The sequence below is a fragment of the Pelodiscus sinensis genome, chromosome 8 (assembly GCF_052426305.1).
Source record: "Pelodiscus sinensis isolate ZL-2025 chromosome 8, ASM5242630v1, whole genome shotgun sequence".
NCBI classification, from domain to species: Eukaryota; Metazoa; Chordata; order Testudines; family Trionychidae; genus Pelodiscus; species Pelodiscus sinensis.
This window is the reverse complement of record NC_143059.1, coordinates 14,818,884-14,832,680: the sequence shown is the minus strand read 5'-3', so window position 1 is coordinate 14,832,680 and position 13,797 is coordinate 14,818,884. Positions and strand designations below refer to the sequence as shown.

Here is a 13,797-nt window from a genome sequence, read left to right as displayed (position 1 = left end):
TCTAGCTCTTTTTTTAACCCAGTTAAAGAACCTGGCCTTCACAGCATCCTCTGGCAAGGAGTTTCACGGGTTGACTGTGTGCTGTGTGAAGAAAAACTTTCTTTTGTTTGTTTTAAACCTGCTACCTATTAATTTCATTTGGTGACTCCTAATTCTTATGTTATGGATGCAAGTTACATTTCCTTATTCACTTTCTCCAAATCAGCCATGATTTTACAGACCTATATCGTATCTCCCCTCTTAGTATTCTCTTTTCTAAACTGAAAAGTCTTTTTAATCTCTCCTCATATGGTAGCTATTCCATAATCCTAACAATTTTTGTCTCTTTTCTGAATTTTTCTAATGCCAAGATATCTTTTTTTGAGATGAGATGACTACATCTGTACATAGTATTCAAGATGTGAGGGTATCATGGATATATAGAGAGGGAATAAGATATTCTCTGTCTTAGTCTCCATTCCTTTTTTAATAATTCCTAACATCCTGTTTGCTTTTTTTAATTGTTGCTGCATATTGAGTGGATGTTTTCAGAGAACTATCCACAATGACTCCAAGATCTCTCTCGAGAGGTAATAGCTAAATTAGTCCCCATCATTTTATATGTATAATTAATCTGTAATTAGCCAATATCATGGAACTGAATCTTCCGCGATCTAGATCATTATGAATTTAATACTCTCCATGTGCTCAGTGCTATAAAAAACAGAGGAAAACCATCTTTCCCAAATACCATACATCCAAATTCAATTTGTTACAGAGACTGACAGTCTATATGCAGTTTCATAAGATACATGAGAAGCAATGATAAGTGCCACTTATAATCATAGGCACACAGCATGGTGGGGCGTGTGTGTAGGAAAACACTGAAAAGTACAAATGTGAATAAGAAATCAGAAGAGAGGCATAAATAGATGGCAAGATTGCAACTTGACAATTGTCATAGTTTGATATGACATTATGAAGAGATAATGAAAAGCAGGAAAAAGTAGAATTAGAATTGAAAAACAATTCATGCTCTTCCTATATGTGGGAGTTAGGAAAACAAGATTTATATAATCTGAGATTAAGAAGAGGAATACATGCTACTTCTAATTGGCATTGCAAATCCATATCACTAGGGGAAGGCTTGATACTACACTTTTGACATCAATGGGAATTAAATGGAACACACCAAGACCCTAGGAATATGTTATAACAAAAGCAACAGTCCACTTGTATAATAAGCACTTTCCACTTCTACAGATGACCCCTCAAATTACAACAGCCCAACCTACAACCCTCCGCATATATGACCACCTTGCTCCAGCCACTGCCTACCCCCGGCACAGCTCCCAGCCAGCCCTGGGAGCAATCGCGCCACACCACATTCCTCTTACACATTCCCCAGCCGGTCCTGGGACCAGCTCGCACTGTGAACTATAACTCCCAGGAGGCAAGGTGGACCAGGAACTGAACCCATTTTTATCATTGCACCTATGGCAAAAAAGGGTTTGACTTACGATGGTTCTGCAGGAGCCAATTAGGTCGTAAGTGCGGGGGGTCACCTGTATTGACTAATGGCATTTGAGGGGCCACAGGAAACATTTAACACCACAGAAAAATGGTCCAAAAAGAAGAAAGAGCTGGACCTTAAAGGAATTATGTCAGCCACATTAAAAATACTACAGTTTGTTTCTGTGGGTATTATAGGGAAGTGAAATGGGAAGTTGTTCAAGATGTTTATGATGCAGGGTTTGGAGACCATCACACTCGGAAATGACAAGGAATCTTTTGCCAAAGCTGTGATGAAACAAGCTTGTGAACAAGTCACCAATAAGCAGGTGGTAACAATTTTTTACCATCTTCCAGCTTTTCCATTGCTTAGAGAAGATTAGTACGTGAATGGAGAACATCTGGCAGAAACTGAACTCGGGAGAGACAGAAGCAGTACCTCTGGTAGGAAGAAAGCAGCACTGTGAGAAACTCATCTCCTCCTTTACATTCTGACTGACCCAAGACATCCACCCACCAATCATAAATTGACTATGCAGCTTTGGATTCTTTTTGAATTTCCTCAATGCTTTGGAATACTCCAAATGCCACAGCTGCAAAGAACAACACACCTCTGCTGATAACTAGACAAAATATTATCTAATAAAGATCTTTCCCCTGTGTACATGTGTAAAGAATGAGTCTGGGGAAGCTATCTGTTGCTATTATTGCAAAAAGAAAAAAATCTTTATTATCATTTTCTTTAATTTATAAGGAAATATGGAGGTACCTAAACAGATACAAATTCATCTATTTCTGGAATGCAAGAAATGGAGAATATGAACTCTGAAGAATTCAAAAGAGAAAAATAACAGGGGGAAAAACAGCTTTAAGAGAGTTGCTAAGATTGCATTAGGAACATATCAATAAGAAGAGTGTTCTGTCTTGTGGAGTCACTAACATATTTATCTATATAAAATAGCAAAAGCCAAACAATATAATTTCCCATAAATTGTCCCTACTCAAAGCAGCTATAAAGAAACAAGAACTCAGGAATAAGCAGCACTTAGTACTGACTCTATATAGCGACTGACATTTCACAGAATCCTAGTTGAATGGAAGATTCCTCCCCCTGCAAAAGTAGCGAGGACACCCTGGATGGGGGGAGAGGAGAGAGATCACTTAAGCTTGGAGCAGCTGAGGCAGAGTACAATACAGCCTTTCCTTTCCCACTGCTACCCATCTCCTCGATGGCGGAGTTCTGATGCTCTGCTTTCCCTTTCCTCAACCGGCGCAAATGAATGGGGGTGCCACACATTGCATTCAGATACAGGCTCTAAGGCTTGTCCTGCCCAGGAGTACGGTCATTGCCTCTGGAAGGGCAGAGGATTGGGGACTGTTTTATATCTACCAGCAGTGGTGGTGAGGGAGGCGCTTTCCAACCCCACCCTCATCATCCTGTAGCTTTTTCCTCACTCAGTTCTGAGAGGATGGCTGATCATCAGCTTAGGGGCCTGGAAGGAATTTTCACAAAACTGGCAAACTGCTGAGTGATTTTTTTCACCTTCTACTAGGCCTGTAGGAATTTGGTTCAAACAAGAGATACATTTCAATTGTAGCCACTTTGTCAGGTTCAAACAGAATTGATGGGTATGAGGGAGTGAGGAGAGAAGGGCCTGGCATCACAAAGCCTTTTGGCCTAGCTAGCCCCGTCCCTGCTTTGCCTGTAGCCACCTCCAGGCCTAGAAGGAGGATAAAAGGAAGGAGCCTGGCTCAGGTAGGGTTCATCTACACTGCACTCTAAAATAAAAATAAGGTATCTCTGGTATTCCGAAATGGCCTTGATGTGTAGACATGCCCTTAGATGATGACCACCAAGGAGACAGGAGCTTGGTTCTGCTGTCTGCAGGACAGGAACGAAAGCCCGTCCACTTGGACAGCTACAGGAGCAAGTTAGCCTCCAATCTTGCTTCAAATTTGCTAGAACCCTAGCTAAGGGGTAAATCTGGACTCGGAGCCAGGCCCCAAACTCAAGGACTATACTCATATATTGGGCTGGAGTTTCTAGGCGCCAGCAGCAGGGTTCTGCACCCCTTTTCTGCCAGCTAATTCTAGGACCTAACCACTAGGCCACCTGTGACGGGGTCATGGAGCAAGGCACGTCCCCACCACTAGACCTCCGCTGGGGGCCGGACGAGCTGCTCTCCCCCGGACCGCAGCGAGAGGAGAGTCGGTGGCCGGAGCGGAGCTGGCAAGCGGCACCCCGTTCCCTGTTGGCCCATGCGCCTCCAGCCCCAGACATGGCAGCGCCGGCGCAGGTGCAATGGGGGGGCAGGTCAGGTGAGGACAAAGGGAGCGGGGCAGGGAGCCGGCCCCGGGACGTCGGCGCAGGTGCAGGAGAGGAGGCGGCAGTATTAAAAAGAGGAGAGGCAGAGAACAGGGGAAGGAGCGGCTTGAACCGAGGGAGGAGGGTGGAAACTGAGGCTAATGGAGTGGGAGGCTGAGGGTGAAATCCAGACGCTCAGGGGCGAGGAAGTAGCCGGGGCAGGTGGACGGAGAACCTCTTGCAGGCTGACGTGTTTAGGCGGTTAGCCCCGTCAGCCAGGTGGGTGACGTCGGAAAGGAGCACCCCCACCTTAGGGCCCTGGGCTGGGGCCTGGAGAGAGGGTGGGCCCAGGCCCCCTTCAACCTCGGAGCAAGGGGGGAAGCATAAAGAAAGGAGGAGTCTGCGGCCACCCTGAGTGAGGGACACAGTCAGGAGGGCTGGGACAAGGGCGGTGAAGGAGGGGACCCCGGACCAAGGGGGAGGTGACCCCTCACACCACCCCATTGCCAGGGAGACTCAGACACAATGGGTTTGGAAGGGTTCACATGAGAACCCTGAAACCTTGTGGGCTGCTTGCGCATTGTTTCTGGGCACACGCATGTCATGGAGAGGAGGTTTGTCTCTGTCTCCTGCAGTTTGTGATTCTATCTCCATCTTTTACTTTCAGCATAGATGACAGACCTTTACAGCCTTTCAGAGAACTGTCAGAAGCACTAACTTGATCCTTCCTAGCATTCTCAGAAAGCAGACTGAAGTTTTATGTTCCAGTCTAGAAACTATTTTCTCTCTCCCTGTCAGTTGCAAGACACATGTTGGAGAGGTAAAAATGTATTTTATTACTGAATCACTGCCAGTTTCCCCTTCATAATTTATATCAGACAATTCCCCAATCCTAGAAGAAGTGATCTGAGAAAGATTAGTTACTCTGGCTCTTCAAGGTGGTAAAAACTGAAAATACTAATAATCAGAAAGGCATCATGTTGCTTCACTTTCCAAGGGACTCTAGGCAAAGCAAGCAAGAAAAAAAATCTGTAGCCGACAAATTGCTATTAAAGTAGAAATACAACTGATTGAGTGCTGCTCAATCTTTGGCTGCTCAGAACGGCAGACAAACAGGTTCTGTGGAGTACACCATCTGGAAAAAAATCTCTCAGTGATTCCCTTTGAAAGCTCAAGTTGATTAACGTACAAGACCTCCAACGCAGATCTTCCACCAGTTTTCCTTGATGAGTAGGAGAACAGATGATGGGAATATTTTGGTTTGAACACACCATTCCTGCTGACACTCTCCATCTGGCAAATATGTTTAAGTTTTGAGTTGATTCAGGTCAGCTTAAGTGGGTTAATAAACTTTAGAATCTGATCTGATGAGTTATTTAGAAGAGATTTATTTATTTATTCTGCCTTGTTCCAGTCTCTCTGATACTCCAAGACAATCTTCATCCCCATCTTTAATTTGATTTTTGTTTGTTTTCCCCTCTGCCTGTATTTAGACAAAATTTATTTCAACATACACAGAAAACTTAGAAAAAGTTTAAAGGACAGGCTAAAAATAGCAGTTTGCATATGAAAGAATGATTAATGTTCAGCCAGAAATGTCATGCTATATGTTACAATAATTGTCAAAAATCCTCTGGTACTAATTCAGACAGTTCAGTTGCAGTTGTGTAGCAATAACATGCATATAGTGCACCACTGAAAATACAGGCAATCACTATTTGGGCTGGATCATCTTATTTATGCATAGTGGGACATGTTTCTAAAGCTCTGGTGAAAAGCTGAGTTTTACAAAATGCATCTTGCATGAACATCTGCTGCACACAAACCAGGTAACTGCATGCACAAGTACTTTTTACATGTGCATCTATTCCATTTGGAAGTGCAAAGCTCCAGTGGATTGCATGTGTAACAAGCTGCAACACATTTGATATAGACCACTTGTTCCAAGTGGCAATGAAAAACTAGCTGCGAGGGTTATATAGGTTGAACCTCTCTAGTCCAGAAACATCCATCATCCGGAATGATTTTAGTTAACCGGATGTCCACTTTTCATCGGCATAGCCAAGTTTTCCATACTTCTATAAAATTTGTTTACAGCCACCAGTCCTAGTTCTCAGTGTTCTGTGTTTCTCTTTAGCTCTAATTCACCCTTAAATGTCCTCTAACAACCCAGTAAGTAGTGTAAGTGTTGGTGATCCTGCTAGACAATATTGACCTCCCATGGTCCAGAAAATTCTCTGGTTCAGAACCAGTCAGGTCCCAAGGGCACCAGACTAGAGAGGTTCAACCTGTACTGCTTTATATCTAGCTGAGCATGAATTTGGCCCTTCGTGTCAGTTAGGTTCAAATTATTTAATATATATACACATGAGAATTGTAGGTGAGAAAGATTAAGCTGATATTACACAGGAATACTATATAAAAATACATGTGTTGTCCACAGGATCTTTTGTTCCTTGTACTTTTATGGATTATTGGATCCTATTTACAATGCACTAGTCTATAGTCCGTTCAATCCTAATTCATCTCACTGATGGAGTTCACAAAGTAAACAGGTTCCTGGCTGTATTGACACTTTTTGTTACTTGTTATTTAAGTAATACATACTGCATATCACCCAAAGAGTGTGTCTGATTTACCGGGAGCATTGGGCAGCTTTTCCAGCAACGACAAATAATCATCTCAGTCTGACACAGATCACACCATTTCATTAAATGTTATAATCACTGGCCTTCTGTTAACTAGAATGATGGGCTCACAGCTGGTCACAGTTGGTGTGGCCACATGTTCTGGTCCACTATGATCTCTGTATGTAGCAAAGCAACCAGCTGCTTTAAGAAGCATTAACAAATGCCTGTGGCTAAAATAACTACATCCAATTTTTAATTATAATATTTGATCAGTGATAGAGAGTGAAATGTTTCTACAAAAAATCACCTGTGACAGAGTAAAATAAATGTTCTTTTTTCAAGAACAGGGGACACATTTAGGGACTCAAGAGAGGCATATAGCAGATAAGCATAAATCCCATTGCTCATCTAATAATACCCATCATTTTATATTATAAAAACTCTGAAAACAGGGATTCTTACTGGCTTTCTGACACAGTGCATTTTCCCCCAAGAGCCTTTGCTTCTTAATCTCATCACATAAGCAGGGCCCCTCTGCTAATAAACTATATAATTGGAAATTTTATATCCTTTCTAAAAAGAAAAAAAAGAAAAAAAGTCCCGCTAGTTGAGCTTCAGCTACAATTAGGCCAGATAACACTAGGTCTGACATTGGATTAATTAAAACAAAATTTCTGGAAATTCTATGTTTACCAGAAAGTGGCCTTACCATCAGGGCTAGATAATTCCTAGGATTGGTAATAGAGACAGACTTTAATCTAGACACCACCAGTTCACATCTGACTGCATCTAATTCAGTGACCAAGCCACCTCAGAAATGGTGAAATTCAGTGAGCTGATGTTTTCACTCCTCCCTCTAGTGGGTAGATCACCACATCAGATAACACTCACAAACAGCAGTCTCAACAAAAAGACCCAGGAATAAGATGACTGACCTGCAAAGCAGTTTATTCTGGAGGTTATCAGTTCAAATGTGCGATCTGCCACTGATTCATAGAGTGGTCTTGCATGAGCCAGTTTGCTTTGTCAACTCAGTTCCCCTACCCACATGGGCAAGAATTGCCAGGACTTATGTGGGGCAATTTTATCAAGATCCACCAGTAGAGCTGGATGTTGTAAAATCCAAAGAAAGGTGCCAGTAGTGATACCTATAAATTCTTGGAAAATACATTCACAGATAGCATAGAATGTAGGTCACAGAAATTTGACTAGATACATTATTCTGTAAACCCAGCTGCTATATTGGCCCTTGTCAGTAGAAACAGCTGAGAGGGGGTGGGATATGAAATCACAAAAACCTGAAACTCACCTTGATTTCACTTTTTATTTGTCTAAAGGCTCATAGAAGATGCTTAACCTTTCATGATTGTATGTCTGGTTGGAAGTGATCCTGAACCCAGGGGAGCAGTGGAGATGCCAGGTGTGGCCAGAGTGGCCACAAGTACAGCTATGAGAGGCCTCTGGAGGCTAATTATTTAGAATTAGCAGCACCGAATCTTCCACATTAATGCTATTTCAAAATAATTTCTAAATAAGCATTATTCCCCGGGTAATGCAGGAGTACAGATTTCAAAATAACTAGCTCAATATTTTGAAATAATGGGCTTGGTAATGTGGACACTCCGCTTGTTATTTTGAAATAAGGGGGTTATTCCAAAATAACTTCCTAGTGTAGATAAGGGCTTAGAGTGACGGCCATTATACTGTAAGTGTCCCTCCAAGAACTACCAAGTAATCAGACATAACTCTCCATACAACAGAGGCAGTACGTAATGTTCCACTTTGCTTTGGTAAAGGAAATATATTATGTATTGAAGCTAGCTAATTGCAAATCACAGTTAACAAAACAATTAACAGGGTTCTAAGTACCAAAACTGATTACATTAGTAGATAGATGTGGTAACTGTGTGGTAATGATTAAGAAGGTTGACTTTTTAGTCAATGACCACGGAATACATACCACGATTTAAAGAGGTATTATAAAAATCTACATAGCAAAACTGAAACCAGAAATATTCACTGAAGACACTGAATTACAGCTGAACTTAAACTGACTTTCCTTGCTCAGCAAAAATGCACTGGTTGGTGGTTTACATATGACAAATACTGTAGTAAGTCTAAATGAGTAATTTTTAGAATGAAAATATTGTTCCTTTATTGTTTGTCCATCTTCCGAAGAGTCCGAGTCAGCATCTGCATTTCTGCACTAATGTGAGTCTCAGAAAAATAAATCACATCTTGAGTTTGGTATGAAATTATTTTCATGGTGCATGCATTTCTACAAATAGATACTTTGGATTGGGTAGTGATTTCCACGTCTAAAAACTTTTCTTGTTTACTTACAACTGTATTACACGTTGATGCTGGTACTAAATGGTAGAGTTAGGGGAGCTATAAAACAGCTTTATCAAGAAGCTGTGCAAGCAGAAGAGATACCTCTTCATATCCGTCCATTTCTTCTTTCTGTCTTCTTTGATGAAATATTGACTGTCAAGGTCATGCATCCTTTATCACTCATCCCCATTGTGACATCCTATGCACCCATGCAATGCTAGGGTGTGTCTACACTACGGAGTGTTTTAAAAAAAAGTGGCCTTTTTTCGAAGAAACTTCACCTGCATCTAGACTGCTGTCACATTCTTTTGAAATTAAATCGAAAGGATGCGGCGGTTTTTTTGATATTGGTAAACCTACTTTTACAAGGAAGAACGCCTTTTTTCAAAAGAGCTCTTTCGAAAAAAGGTGTTCTTGAATGCAAACAGGGCTTTTTCAAAAGAAAGCGTCCAGATTGCCTGGGTGCTCTCTTTCGAAAAAGTGGATCTATTTTTTGAAAGTCTTGTGGCTGTCTAGATGATCACTTTCAAAAGAGGCTTGTAGTCTAGACATACCCTAGCTACAGAGAAACTGCCTCCCAATCCTGTATCCCCACTGGATTTCAGAGAAGTTGTGACAAATGATGAAATATGAAACTCACAGTGCGGCCTCCAACTTGTCATGAGGAAGGCAGAAAGCCATTCTGTTCAGGCCAAGCAACAGGGTGAGAAAATGTCATCCACACCCTACCAAGCTTTTTGGAAGTGCCCATAGCAGACCTAGAGACACAGTAACCACTAACTCAGTAACTTCTGCCCACAGAAAGGGGGATGGGGGAGATAGGGCTAATATGCCAGAAGTGACAGGAAACGGTCCATCTTATTCTCGGCATGTGCTTCATCCTACTTGCCGATAGTCACAGCAATGGAGGCAGATGCCTCCTACCAATGACCATCACAAATCCCACTTCCTTGATACCCTGGGCAAGGACCTGCTGTTGTGAGATAAGGGAGCATTAGAAAAAGGGGATGCCCCTAGACTGAAATTAAAGCAGAAAAGACTGTAAGGAATACAGGTTGTATCCAGAGGCAGGCCTGAATGACTTTGGACAAACATAACAAAAGTACTAAGAGATACCTCCAGCAGCTTTTTGTATCTAGACAAACAAACATACTGCCTCTACTTCACTGCACAGATGCCAGTACCCCACCCACCCTCTCTTTCCCCCACCTACTCCATGCAGTCAGTCCCTTATCTCCTTCATCCCAGGAGGAGAGAGAGGCAGAAACTCAGCACTCTCAAGCCTCCTGGGAAGGGAGAGATAAGGGGCTGACTGCATGGAGTAGGTGGGGGAAAGAGACGGTGGGGTGCTGGCATCTGTGTAGTGAGGTAGAGGCAGGGGGCAGTGTGTTTGGGGTGTCCTGACTAGCTGCAGTCCTCCGTTTCTGACTGGGTTGAGGCAGGAGCAGGCTGCAAAGGAAGTGTGTGTGTCAGGACATTTGCATGATTGCATTTCAAACAAAGTTTGCATAAGGGGTTCATGGCTTAAGAAATAAAAAGATTATTTTAACAAAATGTTTTTGGAGTGTTTCAGAGATCTAAAACTCTGAACTTAGTGATTTTTTAAAAATCTTTGTTACTAATCAATACATGGTAAGTTGTATTGCATTGAGATCAGATCTTTACTATTTGGTAGAGTTCTGGCTTTTATGAGTCAGGCGTAGGAAGTACTAGCTTGAGCTGTTAGAAAGTTGATACATGTACTCTCCAAGGGTAGTGTTAATTTTCTTTTTTATTTGATTTCATATAAAATATTTTATATCTTGCTCCTTGTTAAATACATATTTATATTTTCTTCCACACATATGCACTGCTTAAAATTATGTGTATTTTGTTTGTGTTGGTGGTGCACATCCACTCACAAACACACTACCTCAATATTGGTGGTGCACATACAAAATTTCAACCCGCCTCCCCCCCCCCCAATTCAACACTCCCAAGGATAGAAAATGTTAGCGGAGACACTGTTTACAAAATGCTCATGGTAGCCTGGATCCTTCAATGTAACTTGGCCCCTGAAGACATACCAACATACTAGGACCCCCAACTGATGACCTCACAAAAGATGGCAACCATGTGAGAGCGCAGGGGTCTCTCATACCAACAAGACACCTGAAGCTCTATTCTGCTCCATTCTTCGGATGAAATTAAGAACTGAAAAATGCTGACATCAACTATATCATGTCTGAACTGTAACCAAGTAGATAGAAAACCAAAGCTCCACGGAATGCAAAAGTCCATATTTATAATCTCTTAATATTGACAAAATACTAATAAATTTAACTCTAAACTGGGACCAATCATATGCATTAGAGCGTCTGAAGAGAAGAAGGTGTGAAGATCCCTCTATACAGCAATTTGAGGGACACTGATTTCTCCAGTGCTGGGCTGTGTGTGTTATTAACAGTTCCCCAAAGGCAACAATACATCATACTGAAAAACTAAGCATCCTGGGGGATTAAACCTGTGTCATTCTAAAGCTGCTGTAAGTCTGGAGTTTTAGAAATCGATGTGTTTGCACCAGACTGCCAGAAAACTCTAGGCATTGTGTAACATGGACAGGGAAATATATTTAGCAAACTAAGCTTGATATAATCTTTGAAAGCAGCAAAGCTTAATGAGAGAGGTAGCCAAAAGGGAAGCTACAGGGAAACTGTTTTGAGAGTTTACTTCCTCAGAAATCAAGATGGAATAACAGCTGCTGCTTTCAGATGACTGAGTTTAATTACATTTAAGGAATCATCAAACTCTCTTTAAAACCTGTAAGAAGGATTCTTTTTCTTAACTTACTCTGTATGATTTACTTACTAATTGTGTAAGTGGCAGGCAGAAAGATCAATCCACTGGCTTATCAGTGATGGAATTCACTGATTTATCAGTTGTATTCAAATTGTAATATCAGTTTGACCATAGCCATGAATTACTTGTAATTAGGTTAGGAGAATTAAGCGCACTTAGGTAGCATCATAGTCTGCTTAAACCTATATATATTTTATAACTGCCTGCTTAACCTTTTAATAAATGAATACAAGACACAATGAAATGGTTGATTTCCCAATCTCTAATGCAGATGAAGTAATGTGTTACAGAAAAAGATGAAAGCCTGAGCCCACTCTTTCAATTAATATAACCGTGTTATTCCTACAAGATTCACAAATAAGTTTTTTTTCCTCCTATAATAAATAAATACCTGGAAATTTTAGTGTACTTCCAAATTTAAAAAGTTCACAGAACTTCACATATGGCTCTAGTTAGACATTTGGGCATGTGGGAGTTAGTTTGTTTTTAATTAAGAGCCAGGTATCAGTTATATTTTCAGGTACCAACCATTTTATATGTTGCATGATGACTTTCTTTCCAAGCTATATACAGTAGAAAGTGATATGGTGTGTAGGTTTACCAGACCTAAAACTGGTTATTAGAACTAGTTGAAAAATGGAATTCCCATACCAGTGGAAACAGATTTTGAAGTTTCGTGTTCCCCCAGATAGGGACAAAACAAAAATCTCTGAATTTTTCAGAAAACACAGTATTCTAAATGTTATATTCTCATGACGTTTGAATGGCTTATTTTTAGTTCACTATTTTGATTTTCATAACATATTGTAAATATCGAATTGTAAGCATGGCAGTGAAAAACTAAGTATCAGTAATATAATTTTAATAAAAACAGAGTCTCAGAATACAAAAAATAGCCTGAGTTACACTGGCAGCCATGAAATGTATTAGACTGATTAATTTTGAAAAAAAAATTGCTAATAAGAAAATACACGATCCCAAAAATGTTTTGGGGAGATTTTCCAAGCCCCAAAAGTAAATACCCTCTCAGCCAACCAGCACTGGTCGGGGCGGGGTCTCTTCCCGGATGCATAAGAGCACTTTACTGCATGGTGGGAGGTCCATGCAGAGCCTGGCATGGCAGACTTAAAGCAGCAACGACCTTGATAGCAGCGCTCAGCTGGCAGCTGGGAGGCAGCACAGGGCTGGGTGAGTGGGCAGGCAATGCAGGTGGAGGGCTCTAAGAGGTGGGGGTTGACACTAGGAGGCACTGGGGTATCTGGGGTGGGGAGTTGGCACTTGTTGGCCTCTGGGGGCGGGATTAGTACTGGGGTGCTATGAGGCAAGGCTGGCACTGGGGAGCTTTGGGGGTGGGGCTAATATTGGGGACAGGAGGCTGGCACTGAGGGAGAATCTGGGGGGTGCAGTGGAGCTCTGGAAACAGGAAGATGGCACTGTGAGGTCTGGTGGTGGGATCTTTAAGGAGCAGGGGCTGTACTGAGACGTTTGGGATGGGGGACTGGCACTGAGGGAGGTTGGATGCAGGGGACTCTGGGGTCAGTGACTGGTGCTGGGGGGGAAGTGACTGGTGGTGGGGGGCTCTAGATGTTAGGGCTGACACTGGCGGAGGGGGTGGGGGGACGCTGGTGGCCAGGGCTTTGGTGGACTGGTAATATTTTATATGCATATTTGCATAGTTATTATTTGTAGAATAAATATGCAAAAATGCAAAGAAAATGTTACCAATCTGCCACAGGTTTATGAATGCGTTTGCTGGTCCCTGGTATTAAAAAGGTTGGGAACCACTGGTCTACATATTGCCATTCCAAGGCCTTGTTGCTGCTGTTTGGTCAACATTAGAATCAGTAAATGACACAATTTTCCACTTAATTAGCATAAAAGTGTTGTTTACTTATATATAATCATGGCAGAAGGCCTGGGGTGAAATCCTGATTCAATTGATGTTAATGGCAAAAACATCCGTTGACTTCCATGGCACCACAATTTCTCTCCAGGTTTAAGTTGTTAGAATTTTTTAGAATTATTTTAAAAAGTTACATTATTGTAAATTAATAAAAATGCTTATCTGCACTGAATGGATTACTACTTGTATTACAACAGCCCTTAGGAATCTACTCATTGACTGTACAACTAATGAACAAAAGACAATACCTGCCCCAAAATGTTTACCATCTAAGAGAAGACATAATGGGATTCCAA

The 13,797-nt window shown here is 41.6% G+C and overlaps 1 protein-coding gene across 1 annotated transcript in view; it reads right to left on the bottom strand.

Annotated features, from left to right (window-relative positions):
• The window catches only part of NRG3 (neuregulin 3), a 912,476-nt gene that overhangs the window by 589,085 nt on the left and 309,594 nt on the right, over positions 1-13,797 (bottom strand). The window lies entirely within an intron of this gene.